General features: G+C 40.7%; 1 protein-coding gene across 1 annotated transcript in view; it reads right to left on the reverse strand.

Moving 5' to 3' along the window:
• ptk2bb (protein tyrosine kinase 2 beta, b) overlaps window positions 1–3,435 on the reverse strand; it is a 29,030-nt gene extending 25,595 nt beyond the window's left edge. The window contains exon 1 of the mRNA XM_026194351.2: window positions 3,297–3,435. The gene's annotated coding sequence lies outside the window, so the exon portion shown is untranslated. The remainder of the gene's footprint in view (window positions 1–3,296) is intronic.
• Window positions 3,436–26,599: the final 23,164 nt, after the last annotated feature.

Here is a 26,599-nt window from a genome sequence, read left to right on the forward strand (position 1 = left end):
TCTGGAAAGAGGCGAGCGTTAACAAAAACCTTTTGTTTGTTGGCGGTGAGTCACAATTAATAAAAAGAAACAAAAACCTGACAACACACAAATATAGTCAACTGAGCACTTGTGTCACTCAGATAGACCAATTTATCGCTTTTTAATGATTTCAGTTCCTCTTACGTAACTGCAGATTACTTCCTTCTGACTTTCAGACTGATGGTAAAAAAAACTATGCTTTTTTTAGGTTTTTGAATTATTGTGATGAAAGTAATGAAGAAAACAAGTCTCAATTCAATCATTAACAAAAATAATTTCCCACAAAATGGCAGGTTAGATTTGTTGCCTTTCTTTGCTCATTTTACAATCAGATAGATTAGATTAATATATCAATGATGAATTAATACATTTAGAAATAACGTTCAGATACCTCAAAGTAAGGTCCTGTGTTTTAATGGCAGTGAGCTCTCTTGATTATAGGAAAAGAGCCATCCAATTCTAGAGAAGGACAGTAATGTCAGGCAGAATGAGCTCTCAAAAAAAGTCAACACACACACACACAAACACACACTTTTTAAAAATCCCCAAGTAAAATCACAAAATCACAGACAACCATGAAGTCTTTTCTTCTGATTGTCTGTAAAAACACTGGTTTTTTTTAGTTTTTTGGTTCATAAGTGAACAAAAGTGACACTTGCCAGGCACACGCGTTGTTGCCACTCACACACTGTCATGCTGGCACTTGAGTTGTTATGGTAACGACTGTTCTCTCCAGGGAGTTTTTTTTTTTTAACACAAACTGAGAGCGAGCTGGAGTGAACTAACTCTTTCAACACTCATCCACAACAGAGGCCTCAGCGGGACAATAAGTGGAAATATTCATTACCGCAGACAATTATCTAGAGGAGTTACTGCTGTATGTCTCCGCTATTATTCTGCTGGGATCTAATGAAAACAGCATCAACTGAGGAGGGCGTATGGACGCTGATAAATGAGAAGGAAATTCCACAAGAAAATGAGTGGCAAGGCAGAAACTTTAAACAAGGCTGCACTTAGAGGACAGGGGAGGGTGTACAGAAACGCTAAACTGATTCTGCAATGCAGTAGGTCTCAGAGAAATAATGGCCACCAACACGCAGCTGGGGAATGTCTAACACACTGTAAGGTTCTTTTGATTATTTTTTATCCTTTATTTATTATGTGAAAACTTACTTTTTTCCATGACCTGGCTTTTTGCTAAGTTTAAGCTTGCATATAAAACTTTACTCTATTTGGAAAGCTCCCATCAGAGTGAGACCAGTTACACTTAAGCTGCAACTCCAAGTTCATTAATCAGTTAGTTGCTTGAAATAAAAACAGTCTCTCTTCATTGTTTTAAGGATTAAACATCTTTGTTCAAGCTTGTGAAGTGATCTGTTTTATATAATTGTGAAAAAATAATGGTAGGTTTTTAGTCCTTAATTAATTGTTCATTAGTAAGTATTATATCAGTAGTTGCTGTTCGGTTCAGTGTTATTTATTTTGCACCAATCACAGGGACAGTTAACTCAAGGCACGTTATACTGCAAAGTAAAGACCCTGAAAAAAACAGGGGGGGGAAACAGCAATCAAAAAAGCCTGTCTGAGCGAGCAGTTAGTGACAGTGGGGAGGAAAAACTCCCTTTTAACAGGAAGAACCGTTCAGCAGAACCAGGCTCAGGGAGCAGCACCCAGATACCAATCCTCATGTGAAATATTTGATGCTTTTATTTCACGATCTTGAGTTTAGTCACTGCCTTTCTTGAACAAAGTTCAAGTTTTCAAGTGTATAATTTGCAGTAATTTAAAGTTTGTTCACTACATTCAACCTCTCCTTTTAGCTGTAAACTTTCCTATTCAGCATCCATCTAAATGACTCCTGCATTAAAGCAAACATGTATTTAAAGATATGACCATATGTTTTAAATTACTGCTGAGAGATGCTTGTCATCTTTTCTTTTAATAAATGAAAAGCATGCTCGGTTGACTGACTTGCCCGTTGCAGAATATCCCATTTCACTGCCTTGAATAACTTGTCGGTTTGCACCTTGTTGCAAACTCTCTATATTTACATTCATGCAGACGCCTCCATGGTAGATACTGACAATGATACACCTATCTCCCTGAGTGTGTTCTTGTCTTCTTTAGATGTTGTGAAGTTGTTTGTCTTAACCATGGAAATAATCCTGTCATCACACACATTAGTCATCTTCTGTGGACTTGCAGGCCTTTTGGTGTTGCTGAGGTGGCCAGTGCATTCATTGTTTTTTAAGAATGTACCAGGCTGTTGATTTGCCCGCTCCTGAAATTTCTGCAACTTTCTGATAGGGTTATTTTGTTTTTCAGTCAAATGACTGAATCCTTCACTTTTACTGACATTTATTTGGGCCTAAGTGAAAAGTTATAAAATAAAAAAATCTAGTATTGATATTAGTTAGGCTTTCTATTTTGCACGTCCTCTGACAGCCTCTCGGGTTTCTTTCTAAAGCAGCAGCAGCAGCCAGACAGCTGTGTATATGGAAGACACTGTGTTTCCCAAAATCTGTCATGACATGCACACTTGACAGTAACATCCATTCCTTGGACAAGTCTCATCACATGGTGTTTCTGGGAATTGGTATCGGAAAACTCTCACCGGTCATTATGTTACCTATCTTACCTACCTTTTTTACTATGTGTGTGTATATATATTAGAAACAAATCTTACTCTTGATATCTGACAGTAAAAAAAAAAGTTAATTGCTCTCCTGTAGAGATGATAAAACTACAGCAGTTATTGTGTAACCTCTGTTCCTGGTGGAAACACAGCGCAGGCAGGCACTCAGGCAGGCTTACTCGCTAAACACATTTGTGCTGAGGGTCTGCATATTGCAACGTCATGACCCCAGGCACTGGAATGCGGCGGGCTGCCTCCTCACCTGCACAGACATGCTTTGATAATGAACAAAGTTTTCTTTCTATGTGAAAAAACAGCAGCTAGGACTCCACAATCAGCTGCTTATCCTGAAAACACACTTGCACAAGCCTCACATTTTTTTCTCTTTCCTATCAGTCAAAGAAAATATTGTAAAACTCACGTTTGTGGATAGTTTAAAGAATGAAAATGAATAAAACAAATTCTGGATTTGCATGCTTGTGAGATCGTATAAATGTTGGTCAATCAGTCTTTTATTAACTTGTACAGTACATTTGGGCCTATGGCAAACACTCGGATTAATCATAATGGTTTGTTCAGCAGTATCTGGAAACCCCTGTGCTCACAGAAACATAAACACGAGTTAATCTTTGAGTCTTACCTGATTCTGATTGAACTTCCCTGAGAATAAAAGCTTTATGGAGAGTACAATTCCTCCCGGAGAGCCCTGGGCACGTCAGTTCGCCTCTCGCACTGTAGTCGAGCAGAAGGGGCAGGTAGCCACTCCCTCACCTCTGGCGTGCTGATCTAAGGTGAGTCCACTTCCTTATTTCAGGAGTCTTTCATGATCCGGGATAAATAAACACCAACCCCAACAGTTTTGAACTGTTTACGACCCAGGAATGGTTTTTGGAATATAATACAAAAAAGAGAAACCGAGTTCTTTAAAATCAAATCCGCACAAACCCTGTCCTGAAATATTCTTATATTTATTCTCTCCCGTCTAACAAACTTTTTCCTCTACGTTAAGTCACCTTCACTGGTGTTATGTTGTAGCTAAATCTTCTGAACACCAGAGGGCGCTGTACGTTCAAAAATATCGGGCTGACGTTAAGCGCCAACCTGCAACCTCCAACTATTTGTATAAGCAGATATAACTCAAGTCCTGAATGCAGTTGTCTCATGCGACCTTAGATCAGCTATTATTTTTTCCTTATATAGCTCATGTTATAAAAAAGTGGACTCATCTACACTGAACTTTCCTGTTGAGGTTTTAGATTTCGTTGATTATAAGCAGAAGGCCAGTCTTTAGGATAATGCAGGTTTGAAGGATGTTTATCTCCTTTAAACCCTTTATTTAGTTAATGCATACATACAGTCCAAAGCATCACTTTTCTTAGCAGGATAGCGGTGGGTTTGGAGCCTATCCCGGCCCCTATCCAGGGTACACAGGGCTAATTTAGAATCACCATTTAACTAATTTCCTCCCAGTTGGACTGCTGGAGGAAACCAGAGCACGTGCAAGCTCCACATAGAGGTCCCAGCCAACCAGCCGCAATGAGGCAAATGAGCCAACAGTGTTTACCACTTACCTATAATTTTCTTTGGAAAGGTAATTCAATCTAGGGACGGGCGTTATAAGGTTGCTCGATCTATAAATGGTTACATTGTTCCATCCTTGTACAAATTAGTGCAAATACAATTTATATTTAAACAAATATACTCACCGGCCATTTTACTTTTGCACTTGGGTACACTGTGGTCATAAAGGGGTGGACATGGTTGGCAATTATATTGAGGTAGGGTGTGGTTAAATATGCCCCACACTATTACACAAGCAGCACACTGTACCGTAGAAAAAAAGGCAGTTTTTAAATCTGTGCTTTCATCTTTTTTATGCTACTTTCTGACCCTTCTATCTGAGTGTTAACACAGAAATAAAAACTCTTCAGACCAGGCAATGTTTTTCCGTCTTTGTCCAGATATGATGTAGCCTCAGTTTGCTGTTCTTAGCTGACAGGAGTCCCACCTGATGTGATCTTTTGCTGCTGTAGCGTATCTCCTTCAAAGTTCAATGCTTTGTGTGTCTTCTGCATGGCTTGGCTAGTGATCACACCATTGTTGTAGCTAAAGGCAATTGCACTAAACTTCTGTAGAAGCAGTCTGGCCATTCTCCTCTGGCCTTTTGACATCAGCAAGGCATTTTCTCTCAGGGAACTTCCTCTCACTGGATATTTTCCCTTGTTCAGACCATCCTCTGTAAACTCTAGAGATGGTTGTGTGGAAAATCCCAGCAGATCAGCAGTTTCTGAAATACTCAGACCAGCCCACCTGGCACCAACAACCACTCCACCTTCAAAATCACTTAAATCTCCTTTCTTCCTCATTGTGATGCTCCATTTGAACTTCAGCAAGTTGCCTCAATCGTTTCTACATGCCTAAATACATTGATTTGCTTTAAATATAATTGGCTGAGTGGATATTTGAGTTAATGAACAGTTGATCAGTTATGTCTAATGAAATGGCCAGTTAACTTAGATACATGAGTGATGTGTTTTTGAAAGTAACTTCCTGCTTGTTGACACTGCATAAAAAATATGTACGCATACATGTCATACATATATAATGAAGGTTAACTTCCTATTCAGTTGTCATTACAGTATAACAAAATACAGCTTTTTAATACATAATAAAAAAAATAGCACAAGGTTTGTAATTCTAATATCACATTACATGTTTACAGAGAAACACTGACTAGGACAGGGAATCATATTATTAGCTCCTTTGCTGCGCACTGTCAAAACATATACGATACTCTCCCCCTCACACCTCTGACTCCCAAGGGAGTTGTGCAAAAGCTATTCTGCATGTCAGAAAGCCAGCTGTGTGCTCTCTGTTTCCAAATACTGGCACAGTTCCATGCAGAGAGGTGGCAACCCAGCAAGGGCACAAATAAAGGAAGCGGGAGCTTTGATGGTAATGATTTCATGGCAGGAGTCGGGGAATCTTAAAAAGTCAGAGTTAATGATCGCAAACCATTGTAACTGCTGACTCTTACCACTGCCTGTCTGCCCACCGGTGGCTGCTACTGTCTGAATACATACAAATCTGAGCTTAATGGGCACCTGTTGGAGATTCTTGCCCTTGACTCTGTTCCAGTCTGCTGGATAGTGGGTGTGGTTTGGTCCCGTTCTGCCCCAGACTTGAACTCCCTTACAGCTGTCACTGTTCCACATAGCTATTCCAAACCCTCAGGCACAGAAAAACAGGACTGGATGCTACAGCAAAGAAGAAAAAAGGGGGAGGGCTTGGTGAATAAAAGATGTCACTGGCAAGTGATAAAATGTATATGTTTGATAAATATGCAGCAGTGAGGATGAGCGTTGTGTCAAATATAATGAAACCTAAAGAAAGTTCATTCAGCGTTCACGCTGGTGACAATGTTGATATTTAAAAATGTGTTTGAGAAGCAACTTTTTGAGCCAGTTTTACTCACAGCCAGCTTTCAAAATGCTGTATAGGGAGCAAAAGCATTGCCATAAGAGGGGACATCAGCAATGCTCGCTGAAATGTCTTATAGAGTTTTTGGACAACACTGGAGGTCTACACAAGGGAAGCACAGCAGTCTCGGTTGTGTTATTTTTTACTTACAGTTACTTTTCCATCCACACGGGGTTTCATAACACACATTACAGGATTCCTGAAGTACAGGCAGTTATATTTAAAAGCGTTCACACTTTTGCCCAGAACATCTGACTGCCCGGAGAGCAAATATTTCTCCACAGGCTGAACTTGTTTGACTTGCCCCTATTTTTAGAGCCTGCTCTTTTATGAAAGATGAACTGTTATAAATGCTCTAATGACTCCCACTCCTGTTCAAGCATCCCATTCTAATGACCACAGACCCCACCCTGAATGCTTGCTGTGCATATATATGGTTAAGAAAGAATGCTTTGATGTTACAGGTCTCCCCCTTTCTGGCCCTTTGCAGAAACACTAAATCTACCTTCTGTCTGTTTAATAACGTCTGAGATATTTATCTTTCCCTTGATGGTCATCAAGCCCATATTCCACCACTTGTGACCCCTGATGTCACCGCTCTGAGTAATGGTCAGCTTTGGCTTCTCCCTATTTCTCTATTTGCTCACCTTTTGACTCATGGAGTGAACATCTGCAAGACAAAGAGAACAGCAGAGGAGAAAAAGAAAAAGGGGGTGTTGTTTGATTTGGGTAGCAGGTGTGTAGGTCCTGGGTGTTTATGTGTGTGTGGGAGTATGTGTGCCCTGTACAGAACTGGTCATTGAATCCCATCCAAACTCAGCATGGGGTCACAGTTCTCACTGAGGTGTGAAGTGGCCTGGGCCAGGATTGGATTATAAAGCTGGCCCCGCATTACAATAAAGGTGAGAAGCAGTGGGGGGCCCCTCCATAACAGCTTTAGCAAACAAGTTAAACTGCACAAGAACACTCCCATGCATGTCCTTAAAGTAGTGTGCTGAATGGAGACCTGTTGTTTAAAAATGATATACAATTAAGAGCCTACAGGGGAGGAGAGTAAGGGTCATAGTGGTGATTAAATAGGTTAAATAGCTATAGGTTCCCCACAATAAAAACATCCAAAAACAGCAGGGTGTTAAAGATAGGCTAGGCTAGGAAGAAATATGGCTTAGAATGGGCTGATAACACACAAAAAAGACTATTTTTATTTTCACACAGACTCATAAATAAGGATTAGTTGGATTTTATGTGGCTTGTTCTACAAAAAAAAAAAAAAAAAAAAAAAAGTATTTCAAGCGAACAGGCCACAAACATAAGTGTTTTTGGTAAGTCTGGCAGTGTGACCAAGACATCGTGCTTAAATGCAAAAGTGTTGCACTTTACTCTGAAAAAAAAAAACATTGACACATTAATGCCGTTAACACATCCAGCAGATAGGGAGCAACACTAGCATTCATTTGGAAGTCATGTTTCAGTCCATCTGATGAATGCAATTAGCCGCTCTCTTTTTTATTCAGTTTTTAACCCCTGACCAACTGGCTTAGCTGCCCTACTGCAGAGCGTTTAAGGAGTCATTGGTTCCATTACTAATGTAAATCCGTGCATTAGCACAAAGTTTCCAACACGTGTATATTAATCACTGCTTTCATTGAGCTATAAAACCCGAACTGCTCCGAGTCCAGCCAGAATGAATGGGGCACTGATTTTGTGACTCATAATATGTTAGTGAGATGACTCACTGCTATAATTCCTGGTCACACACACGTGTTAGAAGGGATTAAATATTAAATTATTCTGGGTGTAAAAAAACCTTTGGTTGCATGTAAAATCACCACCCTCCTCCACCTTTCTTCGGTGCCAAATAACAGAGCTGTAAAGAGCAATGAAAAAGTCGGATTCAACTGCACACGAGAACCGACTTGACATATTTACCTGTCACCTCGCTGCAGCTTTGACGAGGTCTAAAGGCATTTGTGGGATGTCATCCAGAGGGGGCATATTCAGGGAGTGTTGGGACATGTATAAAGGGGAGTGATGGCATGACTGGCATGCTTTGGTGTGTTTTAGTAGCGGCAGCTGCCGAGGGCATCGAATGGTGTAATACCATGACAGAGGTCAATCCTTGCACTGGTAAACCAAGAGATATGACCAAGGCAGGTCCCGCATCCTAATGGGTGAGAGTAATATAGTTATGAAGTTAAATATATACATTTAATTCAATTTCGATTCAATTGTATTTAAGGGCCTCAAGGCCCTTTATATGGGAAGGAGGTGGGAAAGAAAAACTCCCTTTTAACAGAAGAAAAACCTCCAGGTGAACCAGCCTCAAATTGGGGTGAGGGGAGGGAGACAGATTCAAATGAATCTCAATAGTCTTTAGGAGTCTTGTCAGTGAACACTCAGCTAATCTTTTCTCAACTTAAAAGTGAATATACTCTCTCGGCCAAGTCGGTGTATTTAGGCATGTAGACAGACTTTCTTGTCAAGAGAACTCTTTAGTTCAAACTGAACATGACAATGGAGAGAAAAGGTAGTTCTGCATGTTTTTGGTTGTTGGTGCCACATGGACTGGTCTGACTATTTTAGAAACTGATCATCTGCTGGGATTTTCCCACGCAACCATCTCTAGGGTTTACAGAGAATGGTCTCTGAGTGAGCTTGGTACCAACTGATGCCACAGCCTACCTGAGTATCATTGGTGTTCATACCTATCTCTTTATGTGTAATCATCTTCTGATGGCTGCTTCCAGTAGGATAACACACCATGTCATAAAGCTCAGATCATCAGTGTTTGCCACTGTACTCAAATGGCCTCCACAGTCGCCAGATTTCACTGAGTGCCTATGAGATGTGGTGGAAGAGGAGATTCACATCATGGATGTGCAGCTGACAAATCTGCAGTAACTGTATGATGCTATTGTGCCAATGTGGACCAAAATCTCTGGGGAATGTTTCCAGTACCTTGTTGAATCTGTGCCATGAAGAACTGTGGCAGTTCTGAAGGAAAAAGGGTTCCAACCCACTTTCAGCAAGGTGTACCCAATAAAGTGTCTGGTGAGTGCAATGTCTAGTTTTCTTAAAGTCAAGGTGATGCAATTTCAAAAATATAAAAACAGATTTTTCAGACCACCTTTGCACTTAAATTCTTTCAACTTGATAACCTTCTGACTGCTTGAACTCAACATGCAAAATTAAATTTCTTAAAATCATCCTTCCCTGCAGAACTACCAGAGGTAGGTTGAAGAAAATACTCATTAACTTCCTGGAATATGCACGGGTAAGGTTGTTTCTTCTCTTAGCAATGAAATCAAAGCAAACCACAATGATGGCTAAGTCACTGTCCTTGTGCATTTGATGCTAAATTCAGTCACTCCCCTTGTTCTTGTACACTCGCATTGTATGTACAATAAAAGCAACATATCTCCTGAAACTGAACTCTTTTTTTTCAAGCATAAGTAAGTGTGATATCATCAACAGCAGACGAGGAAAAGAGTCATTAAATTGTCAGCGATGAGCGTTTTTACTTTTTTTGTCGGTATGAAGCGTGAAAGAAGGAGCGCAGACAAACATCCTCTCATGTTTTCCTCTCTCTCTTTCTCTCTCTCGACAATGCTTCTTGGACATGCACGCAAATGAACACACTCCCTCCCCACACAGCTATGGAGAGAACAGAGGGGGGAGGGGCACCAATAGGATGATGTCACCTCTGTAGACAGCTAAAGCTGAGGCTTGAGATAATGGTGACATTTCAGGAAAGGTGATGTCATTCTTCCACTGCCGCCTCCTCCTCCTACTGCTTTCCTTCCACTCCTGGCCTCCTCCCTCCCCTCCCCTCCCCATCCTCGGTGCAGGTGGCTGGCCAGGCTCTTTGAATCCCAGTGCAGGAGAATTAGCTTTTGAATAGGCACAGAGCAAAAGAGGCAATGTGAACCCACCCCCCATGCTGTGCTTGTAGCTGTGATGTGTGAGACTCTTAATGTGTGTGGGTGTCATGTGTTTGAACGTGGGTGTGATGTGTTTTAATATGTGGGAGTGTGTGTGTCTGGATTTTGATATGGACATGCCTGTCTTTTTTTTCTTTCCCCACTCTTTGGGATTTTTTTTTAAGATGCCAGATTGTATATGAGTGGTGGTTTATGTTGTTAAAACCTACACATCACTTTTAATGTGTGCATCTGCCAGCATGGGTACAGACTCGCATGTCTATGCCGACTGTGTGCATGCACGTGCATGAAGATGAAGATTTCTGCCCTCGCTCTATCCCGGTTTCCCACCGAGACCAATCAAGCACAGAGCTGCCAGGCTGCAGGGCTGGTTGGCAATGGGTCCTTCACTGAGCTCCTCACCCTTAGGATCTGCTCATTTAAGGTTTCCCTGGCTTCACACAACCCTCATTTTTCTCCAGAAATGTAATATGTGGTGTATTATAGTGAGCAGCTATGGCTTAAGTGGTTTTATCCTCTCCAAAGCCCTGTGCTGGTTGCAAAAAAAAGAAAGAAAAAAAGAAGAAGAAAAATAAAGTGCACTGCGGGAGAGTTTTATTCTAAAACAAGATGCCCGTGAAAAACAAAACATCAATATCTATCATCCGGTGTAACACGTGATCGCTGTATTCAGTGCTATAAAAAAGCAAAGCAAAACAAAAAAAACCCTCAACTTTACTTCCAGAAAGTTTAATCTGAAGACTTACAGGCAATTTGCATTTTTATGGAGATTTGGTGAACCTGCCTGAGCACACTGGGCCGATTGCCATAGATAAGTGATGCTTCAAAGCCCAGAGGCTGCTGCTCCTCTAGTCTTACCGCTGAGCTCGAGGCTGCTCACCAGCAGTATTTTTATCCCTGAAAACTCACCGCTAGTGCACTGCACTTTCACTCTGCCAAGTTCTGCTACGCCGTCTTTCTTCCCCTGTCGAGAGGACTCTAAGCAGCGTGTGTGAGCTGTAAACAAGTTCCCACCCCCCACCTACACTGCCACACACACACACACACACACACATACACACACTCAGGCTGTATCTGGGCAAAAAGAGCTTTCTGAAACCATAAGCGTCTGTCTTATCATATGATTGCTTTTTGTATGTCACACACTTGAATCACGGGGCACAGAAGGCTTCCCTTAACACCTAGAGGAAGTCGACCAGAAACAGGAGCACATGTTACAAACTGCAGAAAGACAAAAACTGTCCACGGTTGAGAGTGGAATATGAACATGAGCGATAACAAGGCAGCATGGCAGCTAAACACTGCTGAAGTCTAACACACGCCACTTTGTTTCTCACACTGTATAGCTGTGGAAATTCATGATGTGTTTCTCAATTCTGAAGCTTTTAGTCCCACTTCCTTTTTAGATGTTCACATTTAAATGCCATGTGAGCAAGTTTTTGTGTGTAAATAACAACACAATAAGGAAGACTTACCTTATAGCTGCTTGACCATTTCAGCTGTGACTTTTTATGTAACATTTATTATAAAATTTGTTACATCATCAACACTGACATCATCATATGACATGATAATGACATGGTAATTAATGTGTAATAGCAGGTTTGCAGGCTTCACTTCCTATGCAGCAAAAAGTTGACGATTATGTTTTCAAAGAGCTTAAGTGTGCTACGTTAAATCCAGTTCGCCAAATCAAACACAGCCACCCACTCTTGCACATACTCTTTCTCACCTCTTTTGACCTCGTTTTGCTTTTTTTCACCTCACCAGGAGAAGTGCACCTGTACGTGGAGGGAGATAAAAGTAAATTACTGAACGGCGATGTGCAAAGCGTTCTTTATGTGGCTGCCGTTGTCTCAGCTTTCCAGAAAAGCTTTCCCTCTTCAGACTTGGGGGGGAGGATTCATAGCAAAGGAGACACTGTGAAAATATTTACCGTATTCAGAGCGAAAGGAAATTGCTTTTTTCGAGTGTTGACGGAATCTAAAGTGCTAAAACCTTTCAGCATTAAGTGAAATGAAGAGGTTTTTGATGTGTGGTGTGCAACAGCCTTTTATATTATATGAGTGGTTCCACATCACCGTGTCTCCCCAGGGATCCTGTTTCAATTCTGACATATACATCATTTTCAGCATGATTGCCTCATGCTATGTGTGAAAATTGTGCTGATGACTAACAGCATGCAGATACTTTTTTTTTTTCAAACTAATGTACAGCATGTGCTCCTGAGGTAAAACTGGTTAATCATTCATAGTCTGGTGGCTTGTGACATTTATGCACTCCTTTGGGTCTATAAAATTACAGGATTTGACTTTTGGAGAATATAGAGGAAATGAGAGTGGTGCGACATGTGACGAGAGGTTGTTTTAATTTGCCAAAACAACAAACAGGTGCACTTGCACATGAATTACCTCGCGCCCCTGTTTGGTAAACATAGTCAGATGTAATGACAGATGGCATTTTCAATCTAGGAACATTGGTATGTGACACAGTGGTAATCATGAACGGAGGGTCCCCCGGGATGTAGCACTGTCAGGCTGATGGACTCATTAGACACGCATCAATGTCTGTAAGGAGTGGGCTTGTTTCTATCACCCCTGAGCTGTTTTCAGCAGAGTTTCCCCACGCTGGATGGATAGCAGGAGCGCTGATTAAGATGCATAGATATTCTGGAGCACCTGAGGAGTCACATAAGCACTCTCAGGTTTCCTGTACTTTATGCTAATAAGTCACAGAAAAGGTACAACGCTTCTGGGGGAACTTTCTAGGTAATCAGTTCAAGTAAGTGAAGACAGAAAATTTGTGCCACTGTCTAATAAGGCTACTGGCTTTAGTTAATCAGTTACTGATGTGCACAGCTTCAAACAGTGTAGCTTTTAAATTCTCTTCCTCTTTTGTTGTTCTTTTTTTTTTTTTTTTTGGCTTTTTGATTCCCCTTGATGACCCTTTAGAAACTAAGCAAGCTATTACTTTTTTATTATCTCAGAACATTGCTGACTGGACACATGACGTAATCATATCATCAGTTGGAAATACATATACTTCTAATAAATAAATATAGAGTTAACTTGAAGACATGTGAAAACAGACATCAAAGATGTCAGAAATATGGATGGTACTGGAGGAAGTACACATGCCTATTGATTTTCCAATAAATTCTTCCCAGTCAGTTTTGGTTGTACTTCCAGGTATTTTTTTTTAAATTTGTAACTCTAACAATATGACAGGATTCAGGCAAAACTGAGGAACATGGAGCAAAGGCTTCAGGGACGTTTTGAATACATAACCAGTCTCTTGCATATCCCTAGCAGCTATGGTTTTGTAAAGTGTTTGTTACTCATCTAAAAACTAATATATGGTTAAAAAGCAAAGAATTAAGACATATATGGCTATTATGATAAAAAAAAAAAAAAAACCCACACAGATCACCTTTAAAGTGACGCGGCAGTGTTCAGGGCTAAAAAATACACCCAGCTCCCAAGTACCAAAAACAGCTTTTCCGAATGTCATCTTAGCTAATTTACATGAACTGGATCCCTTTTCTATGGATCCATAACTTATTTCCACCACAGATTTATTTATTTTTTACTCAAGATTATGGGTTACTGTCCTAAAACTTTAAATTATGACTTAGTCAGATGTTTCTGCAAAACAGTTAACATTTTGAGATAATAATTCTAAATTTGGCCTTTGTTCTGATGGTGTTTTTTTTTTTTTTTTTTCTTGTTTGTTTTTTTAAATCTCCGGTGGCAGAAACAAGCTTCCATACCTTGTGGTGTTATAGCTCATGTTCCTACAGCCTGTCCATGAAGTCTGTGCCTCGGTTTTGGTAAGTTCTACTAAATTTTAGCATTTTATTTGTATTAACTTAGCATTAATTAGCAAGTATCTGTCATTATACTGAGTTGCAATATGCTAACTAGCTAGTTTGACTTAGCACTTTACCTACTTGTCCCTAAATACCACTTTCTGGTTTCATAAAGGTATAATAAAAACTTTAAAAGTTGCAAACCAGTGGGTGATGTCCATCTCTTACCCCTGTGAAATAAAAAGCCAAGCTGTCATGTTGTGCTGTCTAAAACTTATAGCTACTCAATTAGCAACTTTAGCATGTGCTAAAGGAGAAATTATAAATGCTTTAAATGTTTTCCTACCTAATAAAAATTTTTAAGAAAGTGCTAAAAAAGGAACTTTGAGTGATGTAAGTGTACACTGATAAGAATAAGAGGAAAACAAACAGAACGAAAAAAGGAACCAGAATAAAAAAATAGGAAATACTTTATTTATCCTCAAAGTTGATAAATGACTGTGTTGCAGTCATTTTAAAAGTTACACTAAAGAAGAAACTCAGTGAAATAGCAAACATATAAAGGTGGGGGAAAAAAGAATGTATAAATCTGAATCTAAAATGAATGTAGGTATTGTAACACGAGGTGGTGAAAAACAGTCATAACAGAGATTTGAAAAAGACTTTAGTCATGTAAACTGTAGATAGCTCTAAAATGGACTAAAACATGGGCATCTGAAGTTCAACCTTTATTGAAAACAGCAAAGCAAAATGATTTTAAAAACAAGCAATTATCTACACACAAGGAAGCAATGCAGAGAGAAAATGATGAGGCTTAAATAGGAATACAAGAAAGTAAAAGACCAAAACAACCAAAGCGAATATGCAGGCAGCTACAAAGGATTTGTTCTTCGGGGTTTTGGAGGTTTTCATCAGTAGTGCTGTGAGCTGTAGTCTGCCAGAGGAAGCCTGTGTCTAAGCTTAGTGTGCCTTTGTATAAAAAGAGCACATAAATGGGTGCTTTCAACCCCATAGCCTGAAGTCATACATCTCCTTTCCAGCTCTGTTGTTATCATGCAACCTATGACACAGCAGAAACTCGGGTCTAATCACAATGTCCTCAGACTTATTGTAGTGTTTCTGCCGGCAAAGTAAAAACAGCCCCAAATGTCCCATGGGGTTATCAGAGGGAACCAGTCTTTCCATGAAACTCCTGGCAAGAAAGCAAAGAAGTGAGTTTCCTAACATGCCCTTTGTGTGTTTGTATGTATAAGTACAGATTTTGGTCCTTATTTTCTAAGTTATGAAATATTAGGTTATTAATAGCAGTTCAAAACAGTATCAGTTTGAGCAAAAACAATTGTAAGGCTGTCATCATGTTAAAAGGTCTCAAACTCATTGACAAAGTTTTTTTTAGCCACTAAGGTCACTGACATTCCTGAAGTGGAGTTCCCCTGAAAACTCTGACTTAATGTAAAAGGAATGCTGTGATGCACTGGTCTGGGCCCTTTCCATTCATGATGCCACCCAACATTAACATCTGAGTTGTGGCCTTTTCTGTGAAACTTCCCCTTGATATGTGTGTGGGTGTTTATGAACCACAGGTGCAGATGCTCCTGGAGAGTCCCAGAGGGGTCCCAGAGGGACACAACGAAAGAGCGGCTTAGGGGGTGACATCATTTTAGGTGGCCATGTCCCATTCATCACAGAAGCCGTGGCTGACCAGTGCGAAGTGTGTGGGTGGTGGTGGTGATGGTGGGGTGGGGGAGGGGTGGGGTCTGATGTCATTGTTTTTCTTTGCGGTGACCCTAAAGTCTCATCCACCCACCTAAAAATGGGTGAAAGTGTTTGAAGCTATTTCTGCCAACCCACATGCCTCTCCCTTCACTTAATCCCGAGCAAACATGAACTTCCTCGTCTAAATCAGGTGAGAACTTCAAAGCGATGGCTCTAAAAACATCCATGACCTGTAGGGTTTCTCAGGAAAATGAAGTCAGCATGTGAATGTTATGGCAGTAATTTAGTCTGGAAAGAAAACAAGGTACACTTTTGGAAAAAGAAACCCTAAAATCTCAAGGACTGAAAACATTCAAGCATTAATGAAAAAAAGTGCTATGAATGAAAAACAGCAGAAATAATGTCAAAGGTCATGCATTACATGGGACCTACTGTTCCCATCCAGATTTTTTCCATATATTTTTTTGGGCATATTTGTAGCACTTACATGTTTCAAAGCTTCAAACAAATATTAGACAAAAAATAAACTGATTAAATACAGAATGCAGTATATATATATATTTTTTTATCATATTATAACAAAAAAAAAATCAAAATCAGGAAGGAGGCAAATACTTTATAGGTTCACAATTTTTAAGTTAAATGGCTTATGAGTAGCGAGGGACACTAGCTGGATGTGAGAACTGTCGCAGCAGATGGCCGCTCCTCCCTGAGCCTGGTTCTGCTGGAGGTTTCTTCCTGTTAAAAGTGAGTTTTTCCTTCCCACTGTCGCCAAAGTGCTTGCTCATAGGGGGTCATTTGATTGTTGGTTTTATTTCTCTGTGTTTTATTGTAGGGTTTACCTTACAATATAAAGCGCCTGGAGGCGACTATTGTTGTGATTTGGCGCTATATAAATAAAATTGAATTGAATTGAATTATATTGAGGCAGAGTAATACATTTACAAAAATACAAACAGCAGCTTACTACATGGGTAAAACTGCTTTTTTTCAACAGTGTTATTGGGTTCACTATTAAATAAACTGGATCCCAGTAAAAGCAGGAATCATCTGGAGCCATGGCTGTATATCGAAGGAAGTTACAAGCAAGATCTGCTTTGTGTGAAAGACACTGTAATTAAGTGATGGTGTCATCCGTAACATAACCCTTTTCATGGGTTGTTTACATGAGTCTTTTGATCCTGCACCAGTTGTGCTACCAGGGTGGGGCACGCGCTTATTCATAGACAATAACAAGAATCATTCAAGGAAGATTTCAGTGTGAATGCTTCTGTGGAAAATTGCTGTGAACTGTGCAACTAAGTGTTTGAGTGTGCGCTTATCGAACAAAAAGGCTTTTAGGCAAATGTATTTGTAACATGTATCGATGTCACAGCTTTGACATTTTTTTCAGACCTTTTATATGCTGAAACCGAGTCTGCTTTAAAGAAACATTCAATCTCATAGAAAACGAACATAAATCTTGCTGTTTTGGGATCTAATTTTAATCTTAATAACAACTTTAAGGCAGAAAGGAAAAAGTCCCCAAAAGTCCCTTTTTACTGCAGCCACACAGGAAATGAGGTCTTCTCCTCTGCGGAGTCATTTTAGCAATGGCCGAGCACATGAGATCACTGAAGGTTTCTTCACGCTTGGTTCCCCCCCTCGTGTGTGTTATTATCACTAAAGTCAAAGATGAACTTATACTTCACTACTTATACAGCTACTGTACTCAAATATTAGTATTTATAATGTGACTCCTTAAAATATTTTAAATATATTCCTGCTAATTGCATCTACTCTGATAGTTCAGTGTAAAACATCAGCAGTCACAGTCGCAATTTTGTTTTTCTTGTTATGTTTCTGGGGGGAAAAAACTGCACATTCCTTAATAGTTTTTTGCCTTAGTGACAGCCCGACCTATCCCTTCTTTTACATTCTGCATAGAGATGTATTTCCACAGCTGTACACTCTGTCCTCATCCCACCCAGATCTGCACTTCCTTTCTGCACTGCTACAAAGCAGAAGCAATTATGCTGACAGTTGCCTCTCTTCAAAGTCTCTTTAACGGCACGTCAGTTCCTGCTTCCCTTGGGACGGTTACTGGGGGAAGATGAGGAGACTGACTGTGACTGCCGGCTATGTATGGACCAGCGAGCTGCAGCTCATATTCACTATGCCAAAATCTGCACATCCTCTCTCAAGTCAGCAGAGACACATTCGCCTTTGTGAACTCCTCAGTTTAATGCATGACTGTCACAGCTCTGGATGGTGGCTGTATGATCCGTATGAAAATGCTCTAAGCAGAAAGACATTATCTCCAGCCGTCGCTGCTATTCACATGCCTACCTAGTAACTCTATTATTAACTAGACAGAACAGAATTCTCTCACAATTAAAAACCCCTGCCATGGAAACATCTTTGAATATTTCATATGGCTTGCTGCTCTGCTCATTAAGTTGTCATATTTTATGCTCCCAGCATTACATCTTCTCTTAATTTTTAGGCACTGATCTTAAACTTTTATAAGTGTGTACCAATGGTGGATTGCTGTGAAATGTCTCAGGGGAGAAATCCCGTTGGATAACCGTATATTTTCTCTGGCGCCACTATTTGAGGCACGATTTCTTGAAAGCAACACATACCCTGAATCCATCCATCTTCTTCAGCTCAGGGAGGAACGTGCTGCAACTCACCCAAGGTGTCATAGAGTGAGAAGGTCACTAATCTGTTCACACATAGTGACAGATAAGTGTTCACACCTTTACACAGTTTTGAATGTGCAGCTAACCTAACACTGTTCATTTTTTTTACTAAGCTAACTACTTTTACACTCAAGAGGTGACATCCCCAGGCTTATGACGCTGACATCAGTGACAGAGGCGATTCTTATAACAGTTTAAAATGTTAAGTTCACCATGCAACAAATGACACTGAATTTAGGTGTCGATAAACCTAAATGGCTCTAAAGTGATTTCAAAGTGCTTTAATAAGTGCGATCGTGGCTCAAGAGTTGGGAGGTTGCCTTGTAATCGGAAGGTTGCCGGTTTGAGCCCCGGCTTGGACAGTCTCGGTCGTTGAGTCCTTGGGCAAGACACTTCACCCGTTGCCTACTGGTGGTGGTGACGCCAGTGTCCGGCAGCCTCGCCTCTGTCAGTGCGCACCAAGGTGGCTGTGGCTACAATGTAGCTTGCCATCACCAGTGTGTGAATGTGTGGGTAGATGACTGGATGTGTAAAGCGCTTTGGGGTCCTTAGGGTCTAGTAAAGCGCTATACAAATACAGGCCAGGCCAGGCCATTTAATTCATCTGCCATTCACCGGTAATGATTGGATTGCGTACTGTTAGAAAGAGGGAATTAAAGAGTTCTACATGGTTGCTGATAGGTAGCATAACAACTGCAGTGGCTGCAGTAACTCCACACATGCTCACAAAAGTATTGGACGAGTCTAACTATCGTATAGAGATATGATGTGCATTTTTTTTTTTTGGTACAACCTGTACCATTATATGCATGTGGAGAGGAGAACTGTGGTCTAATTAGATCTTTATTCCAAGTAGAAACATCAACAAAACTCCATCACATTGTGCGGTTCTATTGCATCCAGTTTTGACCAGGGAGATGACGTCAGGTCAACCATGTTTGCTGGGTAGTCTTGCGAATTATTGCCTTTATCCCATCCCGCCCCCATTCCCCGACACATGTGGATGCACTCAGTGAATTAACAACAGCCCCATTATTCTTCACTGGTTGCGAGCAACAGGAATGTGGTGGTCGTCGAATGCATATGGTCCTTGGCCACAGGTGCGTTTCCAAAACTGTCTGTCTGAAATAGAGCCTCGTGTGCTGGCATGACGCAAGTGCTATAATGATATCAATACAAACCTGGTACAAATGTAACATCTGCTGCCCATGTGCTGTGTGTAGCAGGTTCAGTCACCCAAAGCCTTTGGGAAATGAGGAAGGAAGCCAGTGCAAAGACAGTAAAATTAATTCGCAGCTCAGTCATGCAGCCTTCTCCTAAATTGACCAGAAAATAGAATTTTGCGAGCATAAAATTCCTGCGTGGTAACTGGATCATTTCTTAACACTGACTGACAAATTTCAGCAAAGCTGCTGCTGAGGGGTACAAAATGGCATTCAGTGTATTCTAACATTTGAGGTGTGAAGCATGGTGGGTGTTAGTTAAAATGTTTTGCGCTGAGGCTCTACTGTGCACCGACTGAGCCATTGGATAATGAATGTCTAATTAAGACAAGCTTAAAATTATTCAAAACATGCTTGGGACTGCCTCATTTCCTTTGGAGGTATTCCCTAGCTCTTTATTTTCAGGAAGATGGTGGAAATCGCTGGCATGCTGTGTGTCTGTGTGGCTTGTTTAAGTGCTGCAACTTAATGTGAGGGGCGCAAAGACTGTCGTTAGATCTTCAGAGGCGCTGACAGATCAGAGGGCGGCTGTCACACCTCCAGGCAGTCTTTAGCAGCACAGTGGAGATCCTTCAGTGCTGCTGACCCCCCTGAGATACACCACGGCTGCCCAGGACGCTGCACAAGTGTGATAGATTTCAAAGTAAGGAGCGGCTGCTTCATTGATTTCACTTGCTGTAACCCTGAAAGTCTAGCGGGTCTTTTATGTCTCCTGATCCAAGACGTGATAATTGATTTGGTTGATAAATGATCTTTGGGAAAGTTTCTATGTAGGTCAGAGCTGAATAAATAAATGAGAACCAATTAAAGTTACAAAGTTCCCAACATTTGTATAATTAAAAATTCTCTTCCAGCATGCTCAGCTTTTAATTATACCATAATAATAACCGTGCAGTTAGAGTCTCAAGATGATAGGATGAAGTACTAACAGTGTTTGAAAGAATTATATGGCCAAACATCACAGAATTATTTTAATATGAATAGACATATTTATCCCTTACTTTGCATTTCCTCCTAAAGTAATTATTTGCATGAAAATACTACATCCTGTGGAATCCAGTGCATTTGTGTGGCTGTGTTTGGAAGAAAAAAGACCGAATTTCACTGTCTATTCACAGACCTGTCCGACATCTTTCATTTTTTCCGGCTCTCTCTGCCAGTCCTTTCCGGAGACAGTGATGTGCTTAAAATGCTGAATGCACACTGCTTTCAAGGAGACAATACCTTTATGTTTTATTTCCTGGACTGATTCCCCCTGGCTGTGAAACATGGCTTGGTGCTCTGCTGTATCCAATTAGCTTCACAGAGACAGCAGAGAAGATCCTCTGCAGGCCAAACAAAAAAGTTGAATAGGTCATTTCACGGATGAGCATGGCGTACCGCTGATCCCTGGCAGAAACTGAAGCATATGTAAATCCCTGTAGCTTTGAGGGGTGACGTAATGCCAAACATAAAATCTAAAAATTATGACACCTATTTGCCTATAAGGAGTGCCTGAGTTGAAGATGGAGTTTATTATTGACAGGGAGGATTTATGGTTCTTTAAAATGAAAGCTTTTAAACTGGGTGAGTCATCAATGAGCAAGACCATTTGGAAAGACCCTTAAGCATTATTTGTTTTGAAGTCATTCCCTCTGACATTAACAAGGCCTTCGCAAAAACTGAGAAAACTAAGATTGCCAACTTTTAGCAACTTAAAAATTACAATTCTCGGCAGGAAGTAAAGACTTTAACAACTGGTTTGCTTTGCTAGTTTTCCTTTAATCTCAATCTTTACACTTCTTAAAGACTCAGCTAAGCTTTCAGGTACGTGCATGACCTCACATTTAAGATTTCACAAAGGAATATTCCCCTATGAAAAACTCTCTGATTGCTAAGCACCATAAGATCTTATATTTCCTCGGGATAGCAAGATCTCTGGGGCTCAGTCAGCTTATATCATACAGGACAGAAAGTATGCTAGCTTAAATGAATTTGTAAAAACAATGCAAAGAGCAGGAGAGGTGGTGCAACATAATCCAAGTTTATCAGGAAACTCTTCAAACTTTTCCTTGACTAAATATCATGCAGAATTGAAAATTTAATTCCGTTCAATTATTTATATAGCACAGTAACAATCACAATAGTGGCCACATCAAGGTGCTTTATATTGGAAGTGAAGCCCAACAATCACATAAGGCCCTGTGAGAAAGCACTTGGCAATATTGGGACAGAAAAATTCCCTTTTAATAGGAAGAAACCTTTAGCAGAACCAGGCTCGGGGAGGGATAGCCCTCTGCTGTGACTGGTTGGGGGTGAGGGCAGTGAGATAAGGGCAGAGAGAGACAGGACAAAAGACACGCTCTTGGAGAGCGCCAGAATCAGTCAAATCTGTCTTTGCAATCCAAACAAATTGCACAAATGCTAGACTGCAATCCTATACATTTGTTCAATATTCACACTGAAGGACATATCCTGATCAAAAATGACTCCAAAGTTACTCATGGTAGGTTGGTGGTAGGCTTGTAACAGTCTACAGTGGAAACAACAATAAAATAAGAAGCTGATTTGATTCCAATAGAGGTAGAGATACAATAGTGATGAAACTGCGCAGAGGGAACCTGGATTATGTTCTGTTTCAACTTTTCATTAAGCCGAAAGACACAGTTGTTTCATAGTGAAAACTACTGCTAACTAAATAAAAGAGAAATGGAAAGGATTCAGAATGTCATATTCTACCGGAGTCTCACCAAAAACACTAGAAATACTCCTGCATGTTGTCAACAACATGCCTGATTGTGTACATCAGAATTTCCCACAGTGGCAAGTTCTGCAACTCATCTCTTCTTGCTGAAAAGTAGTTGCACTGGGACTGTCCCGACCCCCAGTCCCAGCCTTTGTTTTTATCACAAATCACACCCTAGTTATATCTATTGGTTTTATCTGTACAAAAGCTGGAGTGGAAAAAACAGTGACTTCCCCAGTTGTTTCCGAAATCACTTCCTATTTTCTACACAGCGCATTACATTTCTGCCACCATTTCATTTAGTGCTAGAATTTTCAGCGTGTGATTTTATTCACTATACATGACCTTCAAACCCCCCCCCCCCCCAAAAAAAAAAAATAAATTAATAAATTAATAAATGAATGAACACATAACACACATAGCAGCAAGAGTTGCTATTAGACAAACAACAAACAAGATGAAACATCTTTTTTAATCTGCTTTATGGCAGTTTCAAACAGCACAAAACTTGTGTCCAAATAAAATGTAACCATGTTAGATTACATGATTGTAGAGGTACATAAACTTACTAATATGTATATTTAGGTGCAACTTGCTATGGGTTAGAACCCATTTTGCCTTTAGAGCTTAATGGCATTAATTCAACAAGGTGCTCAAAACATCCTCACAGATTTTTGTTCATATTGACATCATAGCATCACACAGCTGCTGCACATGTGTCAGCTGCACATCCATGATGTGAGTCCACTCTTCCACTACATCCCAAAGATGTTCTTGGACTAAGATCTGGTGACTATGGAGGCCATTTGAATACAATGAGCTCATTGTCATGTTCAAAAACACAGTTTGAGATTATCTAAGCTTTGTGACATTATTCGTTATCTTGCTGAAAGCAGCCATCAGAAAATGGGTACACTGTGGACACACAGGGATTTACTTGGTCCGCAACAATACTCAGGTAGGCTGCAGTGCTTAAACGATGCTCATTTGGTGCTAAGGAGCCCAAAGTGTGCCAAGAAAATATCTCCCACACCAATACACCACCGCCTCCAGCCTGAACCTTTGATACAAGGCAGGATAGATCCATGCTTTTATGTTGATGAAGCCAGAATCTGACCCTACCATCCAAAGGTTTTAACAGGAATTGAAGCTAATCAGAGCAGGCAACATTTTTTCAATCTTGTCCATTTTTGGTGAGACCATGAGAACTGTAGTCTCGAGTTCTCGTTCTTAGACATAGACATAGACTTTATTTAATCCCACTCTGACTAAATTTACTTGACAGGGAGAAAATGCGAATCAGAGACATATTAGAAACATAAAAATAGAAGAAAAAAAAGAACAACAGTGTGCAAAAAAGCTCAAAAACTATACTATGTACAGGTGGTTACTATATAAAGTAAAATACACCAGGATTTTTTTCTTTTTTATTTGCACACATGGTACAGTGGGAGTGATACTAATAAACATGTATTTTTAAAAACTATTTATCCTGTGTAGGTATTATACTGTCTAACTGTTGTTGGGATGATGGACCTGTGATAGCGCTCAGTCGTACACCGTGGCTCTAACAGTCTACTGCTGAGGGAGCTGTTCAGGGCCTCCACCGTCTCATGTGGGGGGTGACAAGTTTGTTATTCTTAATAGACATTAGCTTGGCTAACATCCTTCTCTCACTGACCTTCTATGTTGCTGACAGATGTGGAGCCTGGTGTGATCTTCTGCTGCTGTAGCCCAACTGCTTCAAGGTTTCATATGTTGTGCACTGAGAGATGCTCTTCTGCATACAATGATTTTCTGGCTATTCTTCTCTGACCTCTGATATCAGCAAGGCATTTCTGCAAGAGAACGAAGGTTATTTGGTATTTTCTCTTTTGTGACCAATCTCCTCTCCCCCTCCTCTTCCTCTTTTTCTCCTAGTTGATCAGCAGTTTATGATGTTCTGCTGGCTCATCTGTCACCAACAACCATGTCACTTAAGTCAGGTTTCTTTCCCATTCTGATGCTTGGTTTGAACTTCAGCAAGTGATCTTAACCATACATGCCAAATCTTTTTGGGTACCCAGCATTAGATTAGATATTTGTGTTAATGATCAACTGATTATTAGGTGTACCTAACAAAGTATATAATTATGACTGACCATACATTGGCCACTGGTGGTTTGGGCTTCTAATGGGATCAAGGACACCATAACCAAAAAGAAGGTAAAAATAAATTTTGACACACTTCATCGGGATGCCATAAAAAACTTCCAAATTGTCTTTCTCGCCTTACTTTCTGCAAGTTAAAAAATACTGATATTTCCACCACTGCTTTCCAATCCTATTTATACCCATTCTTTTCAATGTCTCCAAACTGTTAACACTGTGCACCAGCTGCACAGTGACCCATGTAAGATGTAAGCTCCTGCATTTCTTGCAGGAGTTTGTCTTTGTGATAAGCTTAGCTTTTCGCTAATCTCAGAATGTTTATTTCCCCTAAGTGCGAAGAAAGCTTTTACAGCAGGGCTTTTGTGTTGACACAGTTTAAGCTATAGCTTCACAAAACATTTAGTTGCACTAAAAATTTGACCTTCACCTCTAAGTAGAGACGCAGGCTGGTGACCAGTAGCGGTTTACCGCACCTCTTACCCTGTGATAGCTAGGATAGGTTTTATCCCCACCCTCCCACAACTGTTTATTTATAAGCGATGGATGGGTGGATGGATCTTGACTTCTGAAACTTATGTAGGCAGTGATACTTTACATTGTTATGAACTGAAAACCTTTCTGGTAGGTTCAGTGCATTGTGCCATTGGTAAAGAACATTTTAGCTCTGAACAGCAATTTAAGTGAAACATTCACTGTAGAATAAGTAACACAGTGACGCATTTATTGTTGCAAGCAAAGAACAATTTTTCAATTATATATTTAGTTTATCTTCCAACCCCAGTCAACTAATTTGTTATGGAGCTATGAGCTATTTCGAAGCTGGATGGTAATGTTGTTTTTACTAATCATGGTGGTATAATGTTGCTGCCTGAGTGAATTTTTGCCTGCAGTTATGTTAAATTAGGCTGTATGCATGGCATGCTCAATTCGCAGAACTATTTGAATCGTGCTCTCCCCCAACTCATTAACTATTCAATGTGAACTCCTGATCCTGCAGGGTATTGACATTAATTCCCCACACCATTGGAACAAGCAGTTTGGAATGTTTAAAAAGATTTTCGCAGTCCTCGTCCAGAATGCCTTCAAAAGCTTCGTTTTTCAAAACAAACTAACCACTTGCTAATTTGTGTCTTGCTACTTGCCTGGAGAACAGCCCTGTCAAATTCTGCATTATTAAGTGAAAAGCTAATTATGCCTTTCACTGGCCCATGTCCATTACAAGCAAGACAATAACAAGCTCATCAGCGGCGGCAACAGCAAGAGCACTTGTGTTGTTTAACAAGTTGTTGATCACAAGCTTTAATCTGGCACTGACATGATGAGGTAGACTTGTTACTAGGATGTCATTCTGCTCCTGCCTGTCTGAACCAATCCCATTTGAGCAGCACAATCTTTGCATTGACCTTCGGCAGTGGATTTCCTTGAGGGCAGGGTGGCCACTCTGGAAGTTGAACGAACTGGCTGAGGGCGGAGGGAAAAGGGGTGCTAATGCTGAGGCAGGCAGAGAAAATGTATGAATGACTGCAAAGAGGAGAGCAGCAAACCAATCGGAGCAAAGAGGAAATCTATGAGCCAATCGCAGAGAGCTTTTCTTCTCTCCCTCCAGCGTCTCCCTGACTTCTTCTCCTGACTGTTACCAGGTCACTGTGCCTGCCCCGCGCCTCTGAATAATCTGTTTCATTGGGTCAGTGTGCCTCTCACAATGCGCCTGACTGGCTGGTTAGACATACGCGGTTGCTAGGGAGCTCAGCCAATCAGGGCAAGGCGGAAGTTTCCCCTCGGTTTCTAGGCAGGTTTCACGTGCTGTAGATGTTTTGGCGGGAGAGTGGGAGATATGTAGCGGGAGGGGCAGCTGCAGGGTGAAGTGGAGCATGTGATTATGTGTGAGAGCAAAGTGTGTGTGTGCGTGTACAAGTTGAGCGTGCATGTTTGCGAGCGCGTGTTCATCTTTTTTGCCCTGCCTCTTGCTTTTCTGATGCAACATCGAACTGTGTCTCCTGGGCTACTAGGGGACCTTGTTATGTTTTTTTTCTTCCTGTCCTCGCAGGAAACGCGAACCAATTGCTGTGCTGTTGCCATCGGAGCGGGGAGGTTTGTTTTCTCTCCACTTTCATCCCTGGTACCTCCCCGTCGACAGTTACCGTAGAAACAAGACCAACTCCAACTCTATTTCCATCCATGTCTCCTTCCTTCAATGATTTATCATTGCTTTCTT

The sequence above is a fragment of the Astatotilapia calliptera genome, chromosome 15, assembly GCF_964374335.1.
Source record: "Astatotilapia calliptera chromosome 15, fAstCal68.1, whole genome shotgun sequence".
Lineage (NCBI taxonomy): Eukaryota > Metazoa > Chordata > Actinopteri > Cichliformes > Cichlidae > Astatotilapia > Astatotilapia calliptera.